Source organism: Saimiri boliviensis, chromosome 12 (assembly GCF_048565385.1).
Source record: "Saimiri boliviensis isolate mSaiBol1 chromosome 12, mSaiBol1.pri, whole genome shotgun sequence".
Classification (NCBI taxonomy): domain Eukaryota; kingdom Metazoa; phylum Chordata; class Mammalia; order Primates; family Cebidae; genus Saimiri; species Saimiri boliviensis.
Window position 1 is genome coordinate 93,172,184 of NC_133460.1, and position 23,342 is coordinate 93,195,525.

General features: G+C 37.7%; 1 long non-coding RNA gene across 2 annotated transcripts in view; it reads right to left on the reverse strand.

Moving 5' to 3' along the window:
- Window positions 1-23,342, reverse strand: part of LOC141580728 (uncharacterized) — a 608,846-nt gene that overhangs the window by 255,185 nt on the left and 330,319 nt on the right. Inside the window, exon 4 of one of the 2 annotated variants that reach the window (XR_012513018.1) lies at window positions 12,592-12,751. The exons of the other annotated variant lie outside the window; for it this stretch is intronic. This is a non-coding gene — a long non-coding RNA (uncharacterized LOC141580728). The remainder of the gene's footprint in view (window positions 1-12,591; window positions 12,752-23,342) is intronic. 2 annotated transcript variants of the gene reach the window in all.

The following is a 23,342-nucleotide window of genomic DNA, read 5'->3' on the forward strand; positions in this document are numbered from 1 at the left end:
AAGTAGCTATGCTAATAACAAACTACTCTATAAGAAAAAAAATCCCATAGACAAAGCAGATATTTTATAATAATAAAATGTCACTACATCAATAAGATATAGAAATTATATGCAAATAAATACCTAACAACAGAGACTTTAAATACATTATGGAGAAACTGTCTGAATTAAATTGAGAAATACTAAATTTAGCCATAATAACTGGAGAATTCAATACCTGCTTTCAATAATAAACAAAATTACTAGGCAGAAGTTAAACAAGTACCTAGATGACGTGAACAACAAGAACAATGAGACCTAACAGATAATCATAGAAAAATTCACCCAAAAGCAGTAGAATAAATATTCATCTCAATGGTGCATGAAACATTATCCAGAATACACAATATGGTAGGCCATAAAAGGACCTCAATACATTTTAAAAAATATAAATTATATATACTTATTCTCTGACCATGTTACAATGAATATAAAAATCAATAATATGAAATTTTGGAATAGTCACAAATATGTGAAAATTAAACAAGACACTTCTAAATAACTAATAGCTCAAAGAACAAATCAAATATAAATTAGAAAAATAATTCAAGAGAAATGAAAATTAAGACAGTATATAACAAAATTTATGAAATGCTGCGTCATCAATCCTTAGGGGGAAAGTTATAGTGGTAAATGCCAATATTAAAAAAAAAATTTAGATAACAATCTTCCACTTTAAAAAATTAAGAAGAGAAATGAAACTCAGAGAAATAGGAAGAAAAGAAATAATAACTAGAGTTGAAATAAACACAATACAAGCTCCCCCTCTTCCTTTTATATCACCTTAAACTTTCCAGGTGATTCCAGTGTGAACACAGCATGAACCATTTGCTATACAAGACCTATCCGGTGAATAAGATCAACCTTAGTTATTCAAAGCTCATGATCTGAGAGCCTGCTCAGAGTATGGATGATCATTCAGAAAAACAGTCATGCTACCATTTTACCACAATAAAGATTAATGAATGTCAAATATAAAAATACTGTATATCTACTATTTTAAGGTGAACACATTTTGACCCCTTCTTCTTGGTATACTTGCATATTCTGTCATTTTGGGGGCATAGGAATGGTGAGATCTCCCAGGTATGTTCAAGGAATCAAACAGCCAGAGTTGAGCTTGAGCCCAGAAAACAAATTGGTGCTACATCTGACTTGGTCACAGGAAGTTACAGTCTTTATACTTGGCATTAGATGATGAAAAATGCTTTGCTACAAGTTATGCCTTTATGATTTGTCTTCTCTCAAAAAGTTGTCTGTGAATTCACCTCATCCTCATTTTCTCTTCAGTAAGGACACATTTGTAATATCAACCAACATGATTTTATGAAGCAAATGTCATTTTCAGCTTAGTGATTAAATACCTTAAGATATCAACACCATGCCCAAGGATAAGAGTTTCACAGCAGAATGGAGCAGAATGAAAAAAAAAATGTTTAGCCTTAAAATAAAATATAGAGACCTGCTTGCATTTTTCAAGAAGGAAGAACACTAGCAAAGGTCTGTACCACGAGTAATGAAGATAGTAGTAGTTTTTAGCCTTAAAATAAAATATAGAGACCTGCTTGCATTTTTCAAGAAGGAAGAACACTAGCAAAGGTCTGTACCACGAGTAATGAAGATATTTTTGGCTTTAGAAGGAGCTTCAGCTTTATTTTAACACAAATTAAACTTCGCCAACATCTTTACCAGCTCTGACAGGTAGCTCAGCAGAGTTGAAGAACTCTATGTACTTACTCTCAGCGTGAGAGGGTGAGGAGGAACTTTATAGATTCCCACAACCATGTGATCTTCCTTCTTTTCTCCTGATTGTGCTTTGACCTCTTTACCAAAGAATGTCTACAGGGGAACTAAAACTGTACCAGAAGGAACCTCAATGCAGAGCTTTTCCATCCCATAAACATTCATGGAACAAAATACACAGTAGATGCTTATTTAAAACGTGAGAGGCAGAAATATTTAAAGGTAGAGTCACAGCAGAGACAATTTAGATTCACTGATTTGACTAATGAAGAATATATGTATAAAAATGATGCAAAGCTATAAAACCTTTAAGTATTTATCACTTTACCAATTTGTTTATGGAAGACCGTGGGCTCTCCTCCCAACTCCAACTTAGCACAGATCAAAGACTCTGACCCTGAGGAATGATGCACACAACCATTTGACAAAAAATAAGAAAGAGAAAGAAAGAGAAAGAGAAGAAACAAAAAGAAATAGGAAGGAAGGAAGGAAAGAAGGAGGGAAGGAAAGAAGGAAGAAGGGAGGGACAGAGGGAAGGAAGGAAGGAAAGAAGGGAGGGAAGGAAGGAAGAAAAAAAAGAAAAAAATACACCTTCCAAAAAAATTGAAACATAGAAAAGAATAGACCTCGCTCAGTCTTGGTACTCTATCAGCTTTAGTACTGTCAGCCTTGGCATTCCGACTGCAATGGTGACTATCTATTCCTTGTTCTAAGCTTAGGATTTGAGAATAAAGATGCTGTGACAGAGAGGATTATGGGAGATGACTCTTCTCAAGATCCAGGGTTAGTGTTCATGAGACAAAAGGTTCAAGTGGCTGTGGTCTCAGGCCTGGTGAGCACAGACCCAGAGACTTGCCACTTGAAAACAAAAGTTAACAAATAAATACTTGTAAAAATTAGTAGCCAGGACACTGAGAGAGGCACAAGTGTCAGGTCAAAACACCCAGGCAAATGGGTGTTTTTATATTAGATTAGGAAGTTAAATTAGTATGTGTCCAAATGTAACATATTTGATGATAATACAAAATGATAATAATATGAAATGCATAAAAATACATTTTCAATGAAGAAAAAATGGGAACGATGTGAATTTTAAATATTCAAATTTCTTGACAAAGATAAGTGGAGATTTAACCTTTGCTTCCCCCTTTGTTTCTGTCTCGCACTCTGATGGGTGCAGCATAATAAGGAATGCTCAATCATATTGTATAGTCAAGTGTTTTCCCCACTTTACACAGCATTCTAGGACTGCTTTCATAACTGCTGGCACTCTCATTTACCACCTGTTTCAGTCTATTTAGTGTTGCTATAAAAGGATACCTAAGGCTGGGTAATTTATAAAGAAAAGAGGTTTATTTGGCTCACAGATCCACAGATCTGCAGGTTGTGCGAGAAGCTTGGTGCCAGCATCTGCTCAGCTTCTGATGAGGACCTCAGGCTGCTTCTGCTCACAGAGGAAAGTGAAGGAGAGCCAGTGTGTTCAGAGATCACACGGCAAGAGAGAAAGCAAGGGAGGAGGTTACTGGGCTCTTTCTAACAACCAGCTCTCACAGGAACTAATATGAATGAGAACTGGCTGACTCTCCTTCCCCTATGAGAGAGGGCATTAATCTGTGCAAAGGAATACACCCCATGACACAACCACCTCCCTTTATGCCCTCTCATTAGGCCTTACATCCAACATTGGGGAGCCAATTTAAATATGAGATTTGGAGGGTGCAAACTTCCAAGCTATATAGTACCAACTCAATATTATTTGTTAAATTGCTTAAAAATATCCCCGATTCATCACTTAGAGATGTATTATTTAGGATGTCATGAGTCTGATGCTCTATTTACATTTTTTAAGGTTTTTTTTAATCTCATTTTTTTTTCTAAATTCATGTACCTACTTGAATGTATCTATACCAGCCATGCTTTTCTTTGGGTTTCACCAGTGACCCACTATTCACACGGGAAAGCACCCCTCTTGTGTTGCCATTCTGTGTTGTGTCTTAAAACTCTAGCATTATTCTCCCAAAATAGGCATAAAATAAGATGCTGCTGATTGACTTTCTGGATTACTTCCAGTGCTGCCCCTCATCCTTGCTCTAACCTTGGTTCTGCCTCATCAGGCCAAATTCCATACCACCAACTTCATAGTCAGGCTCTTTCTCTCTGTCCCACCCTTATGGACTGATGTCTCCATTGAGCAACTTACTTGAATTTTTATTTGATGCTTCTCATCTTGACTGTGAGCTCCAACCAATTTATTCCTCGACCCTGCTCACCATGGTGGTGCAAATGGGAGTGAGATACTTATGGCTCACAATACACCACTAACTATGAAAGCCATTTGGGCATTCACATGTGCAAGCAGCCAGAGAGAGGACTTGAAAATAAGAATTAAGTTTATGAGAGTGATTCGCAGAAAGATGCACAACTCAAGGATTGGATTTAGCATCTGAAAAGACGAAGGTATCAGCATTTGCTTGATAGGATTGATGTGAGATAGAGCAACTGAGCAAATGTGCTAATGTGCTTATTATAATACTAATTATAGGGAATAATAAATAAAGTATATGCTATTATTACTAGGATATGGTTGTATTTAGTATTACTCTTTTACTGTATTTAGTATTACTCTTTTAACAGAGTGACTAAATGAATCCTAGATAGTCTTTATATTAATGCTTTCTGGACTAGCTAAAGGCTTGCCCTGTTCTCCCTTCTGATCACATTTGGGATTTACATTTGTTGGCTATGGATGGAGACAGAAGTTTTGCTTGTATTTTAATAAAAAGGCAATCCTTTTTATTAAAATCTGGATGAACATCTTACAAACAATAAAAGAAGAAGCAGATATTAGAATTTTTTTTCATTGTTATTATTCTGAGCTAAACTTGCTTAACAGAGACCTGCAACTCAGGAATTGCAGCCAATATCAGCCTGAAGAGTTATCACCGAGTAAACGAGGAACCAGATCCTCCTGACAAACGAAGACTTTGGAGATGACAAAGACAGAATTAGGTCTGTCAGAGCAGCACGCATGATGAACACTAGGAATCTGAGCACTAAAAGGCTACTTAGAGAAGGACTTAAGATCTTTCTGGAAACACCTGTTTTCTTCCACACTGTGCTCACATAACTCAAAGCATTGATTCTTTGTTCACTCATTTGTATCTATTCCTTCTTATTATCTTTGTTGTCAGGATTTTGAAGACTTTGATCATTCTTTGGCTTTGAGGTTGTTTTGCTCTTCTTACACCTAATAAACCATGGGTCACTGTTACCCTCATATTACGCCTCCTCAGAGCATGTCCCTGTCCTAGGGTACCCTGGTCTGGGGAAAGAGAGGAACATGAACCTGATAAATGTTAAGATCAGAGAGTCATGCAAAGTGAGTAGGTAGAATGGATAGATATTCTTCTAGTGTGATCAGGTAAGAAGATAGTTCCTTTAACTTGAAATCATTAGAGTCTTAGAGAATTCACAGATAATTTATTCCTGAATGAGAAACTGCAGGAAAGTAGATAAGCAACACTATATGTTACCTGTTTTGGTAATTTAGACTGGCATATATACAGGCAGAACAGAAGGCAGGTAATCAGCGAGTAAGCATTTAGCAGATAAAATGAATTATCTGACTGTTACCAGAGGCTGAGGCCCCCAGAAAGGCTTCAAAAGAAAAGAATATTAGAATGAAAAGAGTCTCTGAGGGCCGGGCGCGGTGGCTCACGCCTGTAATCCCAGCACTTTGGGAGGCTGTGGTGGGTGGATCACGAGGTCAAGAGATCGAGACCACCCTGGTCAACATGGTGAAACCCCGTCTCTACTAAAAATACAAAAAATTAGCTGGGCATGGGTTACATGCCTGTAATCCCAGCTACTCAGGAGGCTGAGGCAGGAGAATTGCCTGAACCCAGGAGGCGGAGGTTGCGGTGAGCCGAGATTGCGCCATTGCACTCCAGCCTGGACAACAAGAGCGAAACTCCGTCTCAAAAAAAAAAAAAAAAAAAAAAAAAGGATCTCTGAAATTAACAGATCTAGGTTTGTGTTACTGTCTGCCACTTACTAGGTGTATAACTTACTAGGTGTATACGTGGCGTACGGCAACGCAAACCCAGATCTGTTGATTTCAGAGACTCTTTTCATTCTACTAGGTGTAGAGTCTACTAGACTCTTTTTATTCAACTAGGTGCATAACAAGGAGCCAATTTAGTTCTGTTTCGGAGACATGGTTTCTTCATCCGCAAAATGTGGTTAGTATTAACACCAAAATTGAAGATCAAAGAATGAGATATTTGCAGAAGTGCTTCATAAACTATAAATACTAGGTACATAGCATAGTTTATAAAATAACAGTTTTTGTTGTTGCTGTTAACATTTTGGAGAGGTTTATGGTTTTGATGATGTCAGCAATGAAAGTCCCAGTATAGCAATGCTTCTATTCACACTTTTTTAAGTTAGGCAAAACTTTTGTAATGCTTTTCAAGGCTGATAAATAAACAAAAACAGAAAGCAAACAAGCAAACCATCCTTAGTAAAATTACCATAAACTTAGAATGGGAAAAAAATTTGTATGGAGGTGGAAGCTTTGCTTTTGGTCAGCGAAGATGATATTTAGACATTTCAAGATAATGATGTATACTTAAGCAATTTTACCATGAGATTTTAAGACTTACTGTTCTGTTTTCAGGGAATTGTCCTGCTGTTCACAGTAAAAGGAGCAGAACAAGAATAAGACCACAGATTGTTTGGGAGTGGTGGCTCATATCTGTACTACAACACTTTGGAGAGTCAAGGTGGGAGGGTTGCTTGGGCTCAGGAATTTGAGGCCAGCCTGGGTAACAGTAAAATGTCTCTAAAACACTAAAAATAGCAGAATTAGCTGGGCATGGTGGTGCACACCTTTAGTTCCATCTACTTGGGAGGCTAAAGTGGGAGAATGGCTTGAGCCTGGGAGGTCAAAGCTGCAAGGAGTCATGATTTAAAAAAAAAAAAAAAAAAAAAAAGCACAGATCCTGCCACAGCAAAGTAAAAATTTTACCTAAGGAACCAAAGTTAGTATTTGAAGAATTATTTCCTAAATATCATCTATTCTTCTTTTGTTCTAGTTCTTGATTAATTTTGCCAAAGAACATAGGTGAATCTTGCTGATAAATATAACTGATTTTAGCAGGAGTTAAAAAGATTCAGTCTAGAGAAACCTGAATTTTTTTTTAAAAAAAAATGTATTATAGTGATTATTTTCTTTACTGGAGGTGGGGACTTTTTAGTAGCCCATCATGGAATGATTTTTTCCAGTTGATTTTAAATAAATCAGGTGACGGATCTCTTATAATGCCAGGTGGGAACCCATTCACCAAGATGAGGGAGTTAACTGTTATGTAGTCTTTCTTGTTATATTATAGCTGGATTCAGTTTCTTGACATAAATTCTCCTTTACTCAATTTGTTTCCATAAATAAATTAAAACTAAATTAAAAAGAGAAAAATATTGATTTAGAGGTGAAACTGTTTATTTCTGCTATGAAAGTTTAGAAGTAGGCAGTGCCAAGGCATATTTTAAAAAGCAAACCGAAAGGAATAGTAGAGAAAATATGACTGTGAATATGAACAAGAACAGATCTGAGGAGGCAGCAGTGGTCTGGAAGCGATGGCAGATTTTCTCCCTTACTCGGGGTTCTCTCTCAGCTGAAATGTGTCTTTAGACATTGATTTTGGTAACTGCCGTCAAGTTGGTAAATTCTCAGCCAGCTGACTTAAAATTGATCCATGTTAAAAAAAAAAAAATCCCATTGCTATCCATGTTAAACAGTAGAAACAAAGTTTGAACAAAGTCCCAGAAGGGGAGCAATTGGGGAGATGACTGAAGAAAGTGGTTTGACTCTCCTCCACGTGGTACAGAGCTGTTACTTTCCTGCAGAACCCTATTCATCCCTTACCCACCTGCTACTCCCAACTCCTGAGATCACGGCTTTAAGGTTATTAGTTTTCCAAACCCTGAATCCTCAGACCAGTGATTTCTCGACCTCACAACAAGAGGGCAGACAGGCAGCTCACAAGAGGACTCTACAAATCTCCAAGGAAGAAAGAGAGCCAAATTTTTCCCCATTCTACATGAGCGTGGTCAATAGCAAAGATTCCAGATGGATGTTGCAAGTTTAAACAGAAGCAGCAGATGCGATTCTAAGGTTCTTTGGGAAATGAATTGCAAAGAGGAGAAACAAATTATTGCTTCTTTCATGCCACCTAAAAGTAGTCATACTTTATTATTCTCAAATTATCTACAGTTACTAGACCCATGAACAAATTCTAGCTCTGTTTAACACATTGCATGGGCTTACAGTGCTCTTGAGATAAAATACAGAATCCTTAACATGATAAACCACACCTTGCCTGATCTGGCTCTCGTTCATCTCTCTAGCCTTCCATGGGCTTGCCTTACCTGCATTCTGTCTACATTGGCCATCATCCATGTTCTCATATGTGTCCACATATGTACACTATGTGGTCTTCATGGTTCAAGGGCCTTTATAAGCTTTAATTTCCTTAAATTTTACTGCACTGCTCTTCCTAATTTTTCTAATTAACTCCTACACTTGTTAGATCCTTGTATATATATTTTTATTTTCCAAAAAGCACTTACTGACAGTAGACTAGTTTAGCTCTCCTTCCTCATCCTCAAACTTCCTCTTTATAGCAGTTTTAATTGAACACATTCACACAAGTAAACACTTCTTCCTGTCTAAAGTGTAAACTCTAAAAGAACAGGAAACTTGCCTCTTTTGTGCACTGTCTATCTATGGAACTCAGAGCAGTGAGTGGTATGCAATGATTATACTATACATTTTTGTTAGATAAATGACTTAGATGTTGTTTAAAACAGGTATATCATAACATATGAGGCATTGGGAATGACCAAATGGATACTGCTCGAATTCAGAGATCTCTATGTAGCTTTACTAAACATTTGGTTTATTATCACTTACCTAACACAAATTAAAAATTTTTTAAATGTTCCACTGAAAACGAATTTTTGCATGTCTTTAATCAATGAAAATGTTCTAAGGGTGTCACAAATGCTTTCTAATAAATTCTGAATTTTGTGATACCATCTGTTTAGAAACACACCCCAATTCGTGCACATAGCACATCCCTAAGTAATATTGCAATAATTACTATTTTCTAGATTGCTCAGTCCATTTTCTTCTTTGGCTTTCCATGGATTCAGTGTGTTTGTGTTATGTGTATACCACATTTCACACATACACACTCACATACATAAATATTTTGAAATGCATACACAGCTATTCAACGTGTAAACTCACAGAGCAGTGATGTGCATCTTTGATAACATTTTGTTCCCTGCAGCCAATATACTATTAGCTACTGCTTACATGGATACTTGGGAGTAACAACCATAGCATTTTAAGAGGTTCCCAGATAACATTTTTCCCTTATATAACTTGTTTTTAACAGTGATGCTTAGATTCAAGCTTACTCTGAATTGCAGGAATGAAGAGATTTCTTGCTATTGCATAGGTAGGCAGAAGTCATCAATCATTCAGAAGCTATATTATTCAGTCATGAATAAATAGAACCCATGAATAGAAAATCAGTGATTGTAAGTGTCCCTGTAATGAATGAACAATAGGACTGCTTTGAGTGAAGGAGGTCTGTTCCTGAGGCATTCATAGGGGAAGAGTATATAAACAATGGGAGGAGTGAAAAAAGTAAAGGAATTATAATAATGCCCTGAGAGGAAAACACAGGGGCTTATGAAACATATAAGCATGATTCTATTATTATTGTATTGAAATTAATTTGGTGAAGAGTTTTTCCTACAAACTAGAGTAGTCAGGCAAATACACAAGAAAGCAGAATCCGAAACAGAAGCTTCCCAGCTTTTGTAAACAATCTGAATCAAACTTAAATTTCAACAGTAGTTGACAGCATGGTGACCTAACAGTCCAGTGCAGGACCCAATGGGCTCAGGAAGAAGTGGTCTGAAAAACACAGAGTCAGACGGGGTCCAGGTAGTCTGGGTGAACTGAACCACGTCTCACCCCCTGCAGGATGTCTTCTTGTACCACTTCATCCCCAAAGGCCAATGGTCTTTTCTCACTTGGAGTTTCACCACTCTGTCGATCATCCTCACAAGATCTTGAGGTTTGGTAGCAGTGGGTAGCTACAATGGATGAAATTCTTTCATTGGGAACTAATGAAATGTAAACTTTTGTCTCTAAATTTGTAATTGCGTTTATAAAATTGTGATAAAATTGCACAGTCTGTTTGGGCATGGTGGCTCATGCCTGTAAACCCAGCACTTGGGAGGCTGACATGAGGGGGGATTGCTTGAGCCCAGGGGTTTGAGCACAGTATAGTGGGGAGTTTAGTGGGGCCTTGTCACCACAAAAAAATTAAAACATTAGGTGAGCATGGTGGCATGCACCTGTGGTCCCAACAACTTGGGAGGCTGAGGTGGGAGGATCCCCTGAGCCTCGAAGACAGAGAAATTACAGTGAGCTGAGGTCATGCTGCTGTACTATACTTCAACGTGGGATAGACAGCAAGATCTTATCTCAAAAAATAAAAAAATAAGAAGAAGAAAAGAAAAGAAATGAAAAAAAGAAAAGAAAAGAGGAAAAAAAAAAAAGCACAATCTTTAGTCTTCACCAAACCCAGAGCCCCACTTCCCTATTCCCATATAAAAGCTTTTCTCATAGCAGCAGCAGGGAATATGAAACTATAACAGTGAAAGCATTCCCTTGCTTTCTGTCTCCACTCCTGGACTCACAATTATTTTTAATGTCTTTAGAAAGGACACAAAGAGAAAATCAGATGGCAGAATCCTCAACTTCTTAGAATGATTTTGCCTATTCAAATATGAGAGACAATTAGAAGCACAAATGTTAAAATTCTTCAGAGAGGCTGTAAAATAACGTCTATACAATTCCATACATCACGGTAAAACTGCTGGACCCTACTTTCAGGGGAAAGGGTTAGAGAGATAAATTAGAAGATGTAGACCGGGCGCGGTGGCTCAAGCCTGTAATCCCAGCACTTTGGGAGGCCGAGGCGGCTGGATCACGAGGTCAAGAGATCGAGACCATCCTGGTCAACATGGTGAAACCCCGTCTCTACTAAAAATACTAAAAATTAGCTGGGCATGGTGGCGCGTGCCTGTAATCCCAGCTACTCAGGAGGCTGAGGAAGGAGAATTGCCTGAACCCAGGAGGCGGAGGTTGCGGTGAGCCGAGATAGCGCCATTGCACTCCAGCCTGGGTCACAAGAGCGAAACTCCGTCTCAAAAAAAAAAAAAAAAAAAAAAAAAAAAGATGTAGAAATTCTGAAAGTCAGTTGAAGAATAAACAGGTGATTTTCCAGCCAAGGTTACTGGATGTTTTAAACAGACAGCAAAGCAAAATGTTCTAAATTACGGGCCTCGTGATAACTTAGGAGTCAGCATAATCTAAAACAGGAGTTGTGTTTTCTTGTTGTTTAGTTCATTGATTGGTTGACTTTGGTTTAAAATAAATAGTTGATAAAAGGAGATAGCCAATTATATAAAGCCACGAAAAGCACCAAGATAGTAAGTGAACTGAAAGTGAAAACCATCAGTATTAAATGGAGAGATGAGGTAAAAGCGGGTAGCTTCCCGAGTGCTCAGTGAAATGCTATGGTTATTAATGCTGGAAACAGAATACTTTAAAAACATTTCAACTTGATGAAACGTGTGACCGTGGATTAAAAAAGGGTGCCTATTGCCTGCCAGTTATTGACTTTTGAAATTATGAGTCACTTAACCCCCATTCCACCCCATCCTCACACATTCCCCCTCATTTATCTTTATCTGAGGTACACATTTATCAAATATCAAATTATCAAATAATAATATACACAATAACAGTTAGTTGAAAAAAAAAAACATGTATCCACTTATCTTTCTCCACATGTTCACATACTTATTTTAAAATAAATTAGGCTATTTTGGGTGCTTGTGTTTTCCATTTTTCCTACATGTTTTGAGGATCTATAATTTAAACAACTAGATATTCAATTTCTTTATTGCCTTCAAAAATTAATTCAATTTCTTGAGCATGAATTATCTTATGATCCCCTTCTGTATTATTCTATTACTATGATCTGTATCTCTTATGATGTTTAACTCTTCTGTGTACATGGTATGTTTCTTTCCAGGAGAGATGAGTCTCTCCAAAATGACCATTTAAGTGCTTGTGAAAGGCACTTCCAGAGATGTAGAGTTGGGTAGGTCTCAGTCAATGTCCTCAAGGAGGTTTCCAGCAAAGGAAGCAATATTAAAAGCACAGCAACATTAAACAAATAGCAACTTACTTCTATTTCACCCGCTTATTCTTAGTAGTGAATTTGAGGCTATGTATACAAATAGAGAAGTGATTGTATTTTTCTCATCTTTAATTTCTCCAGTGCCAAAACTGCGCCATTGTCTTTGCTTTATTTTTCGCACATTGATAGGGACAACTCAATATTCACACAGACAGCAATGGGACAGCAAAAGGCATACAAATCACAAACCTCGGCCCTGCGTAGCTAGTGACCTACTCACAAATGGGAACAATAGAAGACACATAGACTGAGTCTAAATGAATGTTGGCTAACTTTCTGCCCACCTCTTGCTGCTCAGATCTTTCTTAAAGAAAGGTTTTGCCATTCGGTTTCAAAGTGTGCTGTTGGAGCTAAGAGCCTCTAGCTGTTAGAACCTGTGGGAACCACCGGAAATTTTGAGTCAAGGTCATGGACTTTCAGGCAGCCTCCCGCCAGTGACTGCACAGGAGGAACTTACCAGGGCTTTGCCATTTCTCTTCATGTGGGTTCTCCATTGGCATATCTTTGTCCTGGCATTCTCCATTAGCTTAGTTGAAGCCTCAGATCTGCATAATCGTTTGAGGTTCCCCTTGCTCCATCCTGCTTTCTCCACTTTTATCTTAATCAGGCATGGACCCCTAGTAAACATTACATTGTTAACTTTGTCTTAACATCCTCTCCCTGAAGAATTTAACAAATACACTTTCCAGTTACAAAATTCTGAAGGAGCATACAAAATTTAAATACATACTCAGGAGTTTCCAGGAAGCTAAATGATTAGTGATATATGGGATGATGGTTCTAATTTATACATGCATCTGTAAATATGTCTATGTGTAATTACTCGTGTCTATATTAAGGTAAACATAAATTCGTATGGAGGTCTCTAACTCTAGTCCATGTTCACATGGGTCATTCTCATTGCCCCTCCTTGATTATCTGTAAACTCTGACTTCACAACAAGAAATCTGCCCCGACAATCCACCATCCATGTACCTAATTGTTCAATTTCACCATACATGAATAGCTTTGTCAGAAAAGTTAACCAGTATCCCCTCTAAAGGGGTTATCAACTAGAAGCTAAATAATTAGTGACATATGGGATGATGGGTCTAATTTATACATGTATCTATAAACATGTCTGTGTAATTACCTATATCTATATTAAGGTAAATAATAATTCATCTGGAGGTCTCTAACTGTAATCCACCACCACATGGGTCATTCTCATTGTCTCTCCTTGATTATCTGTAAACTCTGATGTCACAGTAAGAGAGTTGCTCCCACAGTAACCATTCATTTACTTAATTGTTTGATTTCAGCATACATGAATAGCCCTATCAGAATAGTTGAGCAGTATTCTCTCTAAAGAAGTTATCAGCTAGAGGGCAATGCTTATAGATAGTTCCTTTTGGCTTTAGTCTTACAGATTCTACTTATAACTAAGGTTTCTTAGGTTATTACTATTTTCCCTCATCCCCTTCAGTGAGGTTATTTCATATATTTTGATATGGTATTTTATCACAATTTTCAATTCATCCTGGGATTTGCTGACCCAATAAGTGATGCAGCACCTTTGTGCAATAAAGTTCTATGGGTTTTGACAAATATGTAGTGCTAATTATCCAAAATTACACTATCATACAGAATAATTTCACCACCCTAGAAGAAGTCTTGTCCTTCGCTTAGCCTACCTCCTCCCTACCCTATGCTTACATGTGGCAATCACTGATTTCTTTTGTCTATTTTTTTGTTTGTTTTTTGCTTTTCTTCAGAATATCATATAATTGGAATTATATAATATATAGTTCTCAGACTAGCTTTGTTTACTTAATGGTCTATCATATAGTAAGACTATGTTTAGCTTTGTAGGGAATTGTAGAACTGTCTTCCAAAGTAGTTGTATAATTTTGAATTCCTACAGCAAAGAAAGAGAACTGTTGCTGTATATTCTTGCCAGTAATTGGTGGTATCTTTTTTTCTCTGCCACTTTAATAACAGCTGTGTATCAATATCTCACAGCTGTTCTAATTTTAAATTCCCTAATGATAAACAATAAACAATGTTGAGCATATCTTCATATAGTTATTTTCCATTTTCTCTCTTTTTTGGAGAAATGAGTCTTCATATTCTTTACCCACTTTTTGGTATTTTTTAAATTGAGCTAAAATTCACATAATTAACTCCTTTAAAATGTATAATTTTCTGGCATTTAGTACATTCACTATTCTGTGCCACCATCAACATTGTCATTATCCAAGGGGAAATTCCTCTCTCTCTCCTCTCCCCACTTCCTAGAAACCACTAGTCTGCTTTCTGTGACAAGGATTTATCTGTTTTGTATATTTCATGTCAGTGGAATCATGCAGTATGTATTCTTTTGTTTCTGGCTTCTTTCACTTACCATAATGTTTTAGGTTCATCAACATCACAGAGTATATTAATACTTAATTACTTTTTATGTCTGAATAATACACATTTTATGAATATGCCACATATTGTTGATTCATTCATTAGTTTGTAGACATTTGTGTTGTTTCTACCTTTTGGCTAATGTGATTATGCTGCTATGATCACTCATGTACAAGATTTTGTTTAAATACCTGTTTTAATTTGCTGGGTAGATTCTTTGGAGTAGAATTGTTGAGTCAAATGGCAAGTCTATGTAACTTTTTGAGGAACTATCATTCCTCAGCACAGAAGCTACACCATTTTACATCTTCATTATTCATGTGTGAAGGGTCCAACTTCTACATATCCTGAACAACATTTGTTATTTCTCATTTTGTTGTTGCTATGTTTTGATCTTGTTTTTTGATGATAGCCATGCTAGTGAGAGTGAATGGCATCTCATGTGGTTCTGATTTATACTTTCCTAGTAATATTGAGCATCTGGTTCATGTTCTTGTTAGCTATTTGCATATTTTTGGAGAAATGTCTATTAAAATTATTTGCTTATTTTTGAACTGGGTTGTTTGGTTTTTGTTGCAGAGTTGTAGTAGTTCTAAATATGTCTGGATATTAATCCCTTGTCATATGTATGATTTGAAAATATTTCCTTCTAGTCTGTAGGATGTCTTCAGTTGTCTTGATAGTGTCTTTTTATGCACACATTTTGCTAATTTTGATTAAGTTGAATTTGTTTACTTGTTCTTTTGAAGCAATGCTTTTTGTGTCACAACTAAGAATCCAGTGCCAAAGCCAAGTTACATAATTGGAATATTTACTTTCTTATTAGTAAATTTTAATCATATTTATTTTGAATATAAATCCTCTATTAGATGTCTATTTTGAAAATATTTATTTCAGACTATGTATTGTCTTTTGATTTTTTTAACAATGCACTCAGCAGAGCAGAAGCTTAAATTAAGTCTAATTCATGCATCTTTTTCATGTATTGTGCTTTTGATGTTGTATCTTAAAATTCATTGCCAAACCCAGCATCACCTACATTTTCTTATATTTTCTTCTACAAGTTTTCTATTTCTGGACTGTATTCTGTTCCATTGAGCTATGTGCCTTGAAAAAAATATTGAAAGCTCAAAATATACTTGTTAGATGTTTTATTCCTCTTTTAAGTTATGTATGTCAATTTTTCTTCATTTATTTTGAAACTATAATGTTTAGATAGGCATGCATTTTTTTTTTTTTTAGACGGAGTTTCACTCTTGTTACCCAGGCTGGAGTGCAATGGCGCGATCTCGGCTCACCACAACCTCCGCCTCCTGGGTTCAGGCAATTCTCCTGCCTCAGCCTCCTGAGTAGCTGGGATTACAGGCATGTGCCACCATGCCCAGCTAATTTTTTGTATTTTTAGTAGAGACAGGGTTTCACCATGTTGACCAGGATGGTCTCGATCTCTCGACCTCGTGATTCACCCACCTCGGCCTCCCAAAGTGCTGGGATTACAGGCTTGAGCCACCGCGCCCGGCCTAGATAGGCATGCATTTTTAAATTTTTGTTTTCATGGTAAACAGATATTTCATGGCAGTATGAAATGTCTATTGTTCCATTACTTTGGTTTTCAACAGTTATTTTATGAGGTAATCAGTGTGACTTTGTTTTTATTTATTCTGTTTGTGGGTTTCTAAGATTCTCAAATCTGTGGGTTAATGTCTTTCATCTGTGATACTTTGCCTAATTTTCTCTCTCCTCTTCTTTTGTGACTTCAGTTACATGTACGGTAGAATGTTCGATATTCTCAAGATTCTGTGATGCCCTGTTGATTTTTCAATCTCTCTTTGTATCATTTTTATTGATCCATGCTGACTTTCACTGATCTCAAATTTTTCTGTGTACAATCTGCTTTTAAACATATCCAACGGATTCAATATTTTAAATTTTATAACTTTAATTTTATAACTCTCATTTGATTGATTTTAAATTTAAATATATCAGACTAAAGTTCCTTAATTTCTTCAACATATTTATAGTAGTCATTTTAAAATCCACATATGCTAATTACTATGTCTGGCTCATATCTATTGCTAACTATTGTCTTTTTCCACATAGATTACATTTTCTGACCCTATTAATGCCTACTTCTAAAAATCACAGAATTTATTATATATTGAAGATATTATTCCTTCTTCTATGCAACACACAGTTATACTTATGTATTCTGCATGTATTTTTCTTAAAAACACTAGTATTATTAGCATATTCTTTTAATACTGCTAAAGATTATGTTTTGACTTTGTCACGGAAAGTCTACATTAGCATTCTTCTTTCTACTAAGGAACAGCCATTACTATTATGTTGTGAACATTACTCTCAAGAGAATGTCTCGCTGAGATCTCAACTTTACATCAACACTCCAGCTATCTCTAGGTATCTCCAAATCTAACGTCTTTTTCTCAGCTCTCAAACCCTCATTTATGTGGTGCTAGACCTTTTGCAATCTCATTTCTGCCCCCATGCAATCTAAAATTTAGCCAAGAATTAAGGGGCTAGCCCCGAACAAATTTTACATACTCCTCTAAGATATTCTGCCTTGCAAATTACAGCTGCCTTAACATCTCTGAACTCTGCTACATTTCTTCCATGAAGTGAAATTTCAGCTCTCTGTTCATACGCTAGTTTTCTACACATTTGAGAAATATCCCTAGAAAACCTGAGTTGAACATGGAACTCAGTTTGTATACAATATAGCCAAATTATACATGGTATGGTCTGGGAATCAGTGTTTTTGGTAAACTTCCCAGTAATTCTAATAGCAGTCAAAGTGCCACTGAAGACATTGCTACTTTTTGAGAAGTAGACACAAACTGGCTTTCTCTTCATGGAAATGTACATAACTGAAAAAGCATATTGAATATCTTAACAGAATTCTATTTTACGGAAACAAAAAATACTATTTTTAGTACTATAAACTATATATAGTTTATTTACATTGATGATATAGAATGAGAACTTTAAGGAGAAAGTTGGAAGGCTCAGAACATAGAGAAGATACATCAGGTTTTGAGGATATATTAGTCCTTTTTCATACTGCTATAAAGAACCACCTGAGACTGGGTAATTTATAAAGGAAAGAGAGGTTTAATTAACTCACAATTCAGCATGGATGGGGAGGCCTCAGGGAACTCACAATCATGGTTGAAGGCAAAGTGAAAGCAAGGTACCTTCTTCACAAGGTGGCAGAAGAGAAAATTGCCAAGCGAAGTGGTAAAAGCCCCTTATAAAACCATCAGATCTCAGGAGAACTCAGCCAGTATCATGATAACAGCATGGGGGAGACTGTCATGCTCTTTCATGGGGAGAAACCAGGTGGAGGTAATTGAATCATGGAGGCAGTTTAGATGTCCATGCAGAAGTTTGCTGCAGGGACTGAGCCCTCATAGAGAACCTCTGCTAGGGCAGTGTGGTAGAAAGCCCCACACACAAAGTCCCCACTGGGGCATTGCCTGGTGGAGCTGTGAGAGGAAGGCCACCATACTCCAGAACCCAGAATAGTAGATGCTAGGAGATGCAACCACAGCTTGCACTATGCACCTGGAAAAACTGCAGACACTCAATGCCAGCCTGTGAAAGCACCCAGGAGGGAGGCTGTGCCCTGCAAAGTCACAGAGGCAGAGCTGCTCAAGGCCATGGAAACCTACCTCTTACATCAGTATGACATGTATGTGAGACATGAAGTCAAAGGAGATCATTTTGGAGCTTTAAGATTTGATGGCCCTGCTTAATTTTGGACTTGCATGAGGCCTGCGGTCCTTTAATTTTGCCCAATTTCTCCCATTTAGAACAGGTATATTTACCCTATCGCTGTATCCTCATTGCATTTAGGATGTAACTCACTTACTGTTGATTTCACAGGCAGAAAGGACTTGCCCTGTCTCAGATGAGACTTTAGACTTGGACTTTTGGGTTAATGCTGAAGTGAATTAACACATTTGGGGACTGTTGGGAAGGCATGATTTGTTTTGAAATGTGAAGGAGACATGAGATATGGGAGGCGGCAGAACTTAATAATATCATCAGGCTTTGTGTTGCTACCCAAGTCTCGTCTTCAGTTGTAATCCATGTTCTCCCCACATGCCAAGGGAGAGACCATGTGGAGGTACTTGAATCATGGTGGCAGTGTCCCCCATGCTGTTCTTATAATAGTGAGCTAGTTCTCATGAAATCTGATAGTTTTATAAGGGGTTCTTTCCCCTTTGTTTGGCACTTCTCCCTCATGGTGCCTTCTGAAGAAGGTGCCTTACTTCCCCTTTGCCTTCCACAATGATGGTGAGCTCCTTGAGGTCTCCTAGGCAGTGCAGAATGGTGAGTCAATTAAATCTCTTTCTTTGTAAATTATCCAGTCTCTGGCAGTTCTTTATAACAGTATGGGAACAGACTAACACAGACGATGAGTGAGACAGGAGACCTACACAAACTTAGATAAGAAATAATTTTTAAAAATACTAGGAGATTCAACACTATCTTTCACAAGGAAAGATATCATAAAATTTGAAGAGAGCTGATCATTTTAGAGGGAACTTCTTATGGAGTAATTTAGAAGGAAACTGTGGGTGTTTACACAAACGTCTTGTGCTTGAGGAAACATTTAGAATGAGCTGGGCCGTAATGGTTGACTGGGAGAAGAAATGGGCAGGAAAAATAACAACCACCCAGGAGAAGAGAAAGCAGAAGGCAGGATCCAAAATAGGTAAGTAAGAAAGATGAGGTAGGAACGTAGGTGAAGCAAAAGCAAAGAGAAGTGATTTGCCGAGATATCTAACGAGTCAATCTGCAGCATTCAAAATATCTTTTTATGTACTGCTGTGAGTGTAGTTAACACACAGGAATGACGGGATGTTTAAAATTTTCATAATTAAACCTAACCATCATGGGTTAATAGTGACCCAAAAGGGAAGGAAGACCTTCAGAATTATGAGAACACATTAGGATCGCAGGCACTTGGAATCAGGAAGAAGTGTCATAGGTAGGGATGAAGCAAAGTTTTCTCTGAAAGAGATCACCAGGTTTTAGGAGTTTAAGACTCCCTAATTAATATATAAAAAGGGAAGAAAAGGAGGCATTTTGTAGCACAGTTTGGAGAAAGCCTGTGAAGCAATCTTCGGAGAGAATTAAGGGAGCATATTTCTAGTTGCTCATATTAGACTGTCTTTTATTTGGTAGTCAAGGAGTTGATTTTTTTTTTTTTTTTTTTTTTGAGACAGAGTTTTGCGTTTGTTGCCCAGGCTGGAGTGCACTGGAGCAATTTTGGCTCACTGCAACTTCCACCTCCCAGGTTTCAGAGATTCTCCTGCCTCAGCCTCCTGAGTAAATGGGATTACAAGTGCCTGCCACCACGCCCGGCTAATTTTTCATATTTTTAGTAGAGATGGGGTTTGACCATGTTGGACAGGCTGGTCTTGAACTCCTGACCTCAGGTGATCCACCCACCTCAGCCTCCCAAAGTGCAGAGATTACAGCCCGCCCAAGGAGCTGACTTTGGAAACCTGTGGGCTAAGCAAATTGAGACCCCCAAATCTGCTGCCATAAGGTCAGAACTATTAGAGGGAGCTCAGGCCAATGTGTCAGAAAATGTCTGCCAAGCTGTCATGAGGTCTGGGATTTTTCATTTTTATAAATTAGAGGGGACAGAACAAATGCATTTCTGATAGCTCCTGAACAATTTAAAAATAAAAATGACATCAGATTTCATCCAAGGTGGTGGACAACGGGTTATTAAAGAAATGGTATGCTTTCAGATTTCAATTTGCTATATCTTAGCCTTTTTTTTTAAAGCAACCATTCTTTTACTTTCCTTTATATCCATCCTGTCTTTTCTATTTTTCTGAGTTTCTTTTTTCTTCATCTCTTTCCTGCTCTTTTTCCTTATTCTATAAGGAAACAGAGGTTGGATAGTGTTGGGGCTCAGAAAACCATACCACCAAATGAAGGCCTCAGAAGCACAGTTTCTCTCTGACTTTCTTTTGCCCTCTTGTCTCTCTTTACTCTCCAAAGAAACCCACAGAAGCTGAAATTCCTGTTTTCCAAGGTGGATCATTGAAACCAGAGCCTCTTTCCCCCAAAGCCAGTCATGAAGCCAAAAACATTACTCCAACCTTCCCTAGCTATTTTGTGTAGCAGCTAGCCATTTACAAATTTAAAAACCTCATCCCGGAAGGGTCAAGCCACAAACCCAGGAAGAGGGAAATGCCCCACAGAGAAGCCAAGAAGAACATAAACAGCCAGGCCTCGCTGGGCCTCCCCACGTAGCCTGTTTCCATTAACTGTTACCCTTTTCATCCAGCTATATTTCTGCATGGTTGCTCCCGCTTCATCAAACATAAGCATCAAATCAGATTGCTTCTCAGCTATCTTTGGGGTTTTGACTCTGAAGGCTCTTGTGGCATGTAAAGCTATGATTCAAATACATTTGTTATGCTTTGATCTTGTTAGTGCGTCTTCATTTTAGGAGTGCTGGTCATGACCCTCCTCTGTCTACTTTCTTTCCCTGCAATAGTCAAAGGCTCCTTATGTGTCCCACAGGCCCCTGAATATCCACCAAATTCAAACATCCTAACCTTCTAGATGAATACCTGGCCACAGACGCAGGAGTCATTAACTCACATTTGCTTCCTCATTATCTAAGTGAACAGTCAGAACTTCCCTCTCAGCCTTACCCCATGAAATGTGAACCTCTTATCTCCTCACATCTCTTATCTCTCTCTCTTCTCTTTCTTGCTCACCTTCTCTCTGTCTCTCTCACACACACACACAGACACACACACACACACACACACACACGCACACACACACACGCACACAATCAATAACCTGCTTTCTTGAATGACAATTTTTCAGGGCGCCTGGAACATTGATACAGCTCCAGGTGTCCTTGGCCTAGACCATCCCATTTACCAGGAGGGGCTGGGCAAGAGGCCAAGGAGTCACTTTAATAGGAAGAATGTATTTTCTAGTGATTCATCACTTCCTCTATAAATTAAGGAAACACATTTCTGCTGAGCTAATGATTTATTAAGAAGACTTGCAAGCAGTAAATCCTCTCTCTTCCCATTCTCTGGACAGTAATGGCAACGTTCAAGTCTCAGAGAAATAGGAGGCTGACCTTTACAGAGGTGACAACCTCTCTAAAAAGCAGCTATACATGCTAAAGCCACAGTGGGAGGCCTTGAGAAGAGCCAGCAACCTGTTTCAAAGTCATGACTCTCACCTCTAATGGAGCAATATGTCCTAGATGAGCAGGCTGGGATCCAGGGACAGAGCAACAGCTCCTTAGGGTAACTAGGCCAGTTACTAATTTTTTACCTGTCATCTCCAAACCAGTCCCTATTTTTCCTGCTCTGTGATAGCAGCACTGAATCCTGCAGAATGCATTTTCATTTATTTTTAAACAAACAACACCTGTATAACCCTTCAACCAGCTTTCCTAAATAGCTAACATCTTATATAACCAGATAATTACAAAAGCCAAGAGAGATTAATATGTATACAATGCTATTAAGTTCTTCACATATCTTATTTATATTTAGCATTATGGTAGAGGCTCTCCCTAACCTCTCCACATCTCAGAAGATAAAGTAAACATAGAGTCAAATAGAGGAAGAAGTCAACTCTCTAATTTTCTCCCTAACCTCTCTCCGCCCCTACTGTAATGCATACCTCGGCAAGGCATACCACAGAAGTCTCTCCTTCAGAACCTAGTCGCCATTCCTTAGAAGTTTTTCCTGGTACTAGCTTCCATATGAGTTTTCTTCCCCAGCAGTTGTTTAAAGCTGACAGGTGCTGTCTCATCCAATTTCAAGCTCCTCCCCAGGCATATCCCATATTGTATGACCTGTCAATCTATGATACAAAGGCTAAACATTCTAGTTTTAATTTGAAACATCTCTTGCAGGCCACCAAGGTAAAACGGAGAGACACCGAAAGTCATTTTTTTCTCCAGCACAATTTTCCCCAGTGTCACTCAACTGCTATGTGAAAAGCAGACAAGGACTATCACATTACATGATTAAGAGTAACGCCTCTAGCTGCTGCTATTGTATTTATTTTTCACAGCAGGAATCAACATTTAGTTATTACTGTGTATGGAGACTAACACATCTATCATAGCATAGTAGTGAGCATTTATTTTAATTTACTAATCATTAACAATTCTTAAGCTATTCATCACAGTATTGTTAATATATTTGGTTCCTTTGAGGCAAGATACCCAGAGGTTATATGTCACTCCCTGGAATTCCATTGCTATTTCTGGTGTCAAAGAATGTATTGCTAAGCATAACATCTTAGATAATAATCTAAGATTGTTTATTGTGTTAAAGACTACTTAATTAGGAAATTAAAATTGTCTTGACTGTAGAAGATTGATTTTCTTTGATGAGTTTAATTAAAGAGAAGTTAATCAATCATTTACTTTTATTAACAAATGCTAAGAACCTACTGTGTGTCAGGCACTTGGGATGCAGATATTTATTAGAAAAGCATCATCTTTTAACTCCCATTATTTATAATATAAAGCATGGGGCACTAAAATCTAAACTAACTGTGCTAGGAATCTCTCTCTTGATCTTTCATAAATTTTGACAGGATCTAGAGCTATTTCAGTAGGGTGACTTAAGGGGCAGTGTACAGAAGGTACTTGAAGAGCCAGAGTGAAGTCAGAGGGACAAGTAAGAGATCACAGTGGCGTAAATGTGAACAGTGACAGGTTGGTTCCACAAGGAAACAGATTCTGATAAAGAGAAACACATGGTTTACTGGAGGGCTTGGATA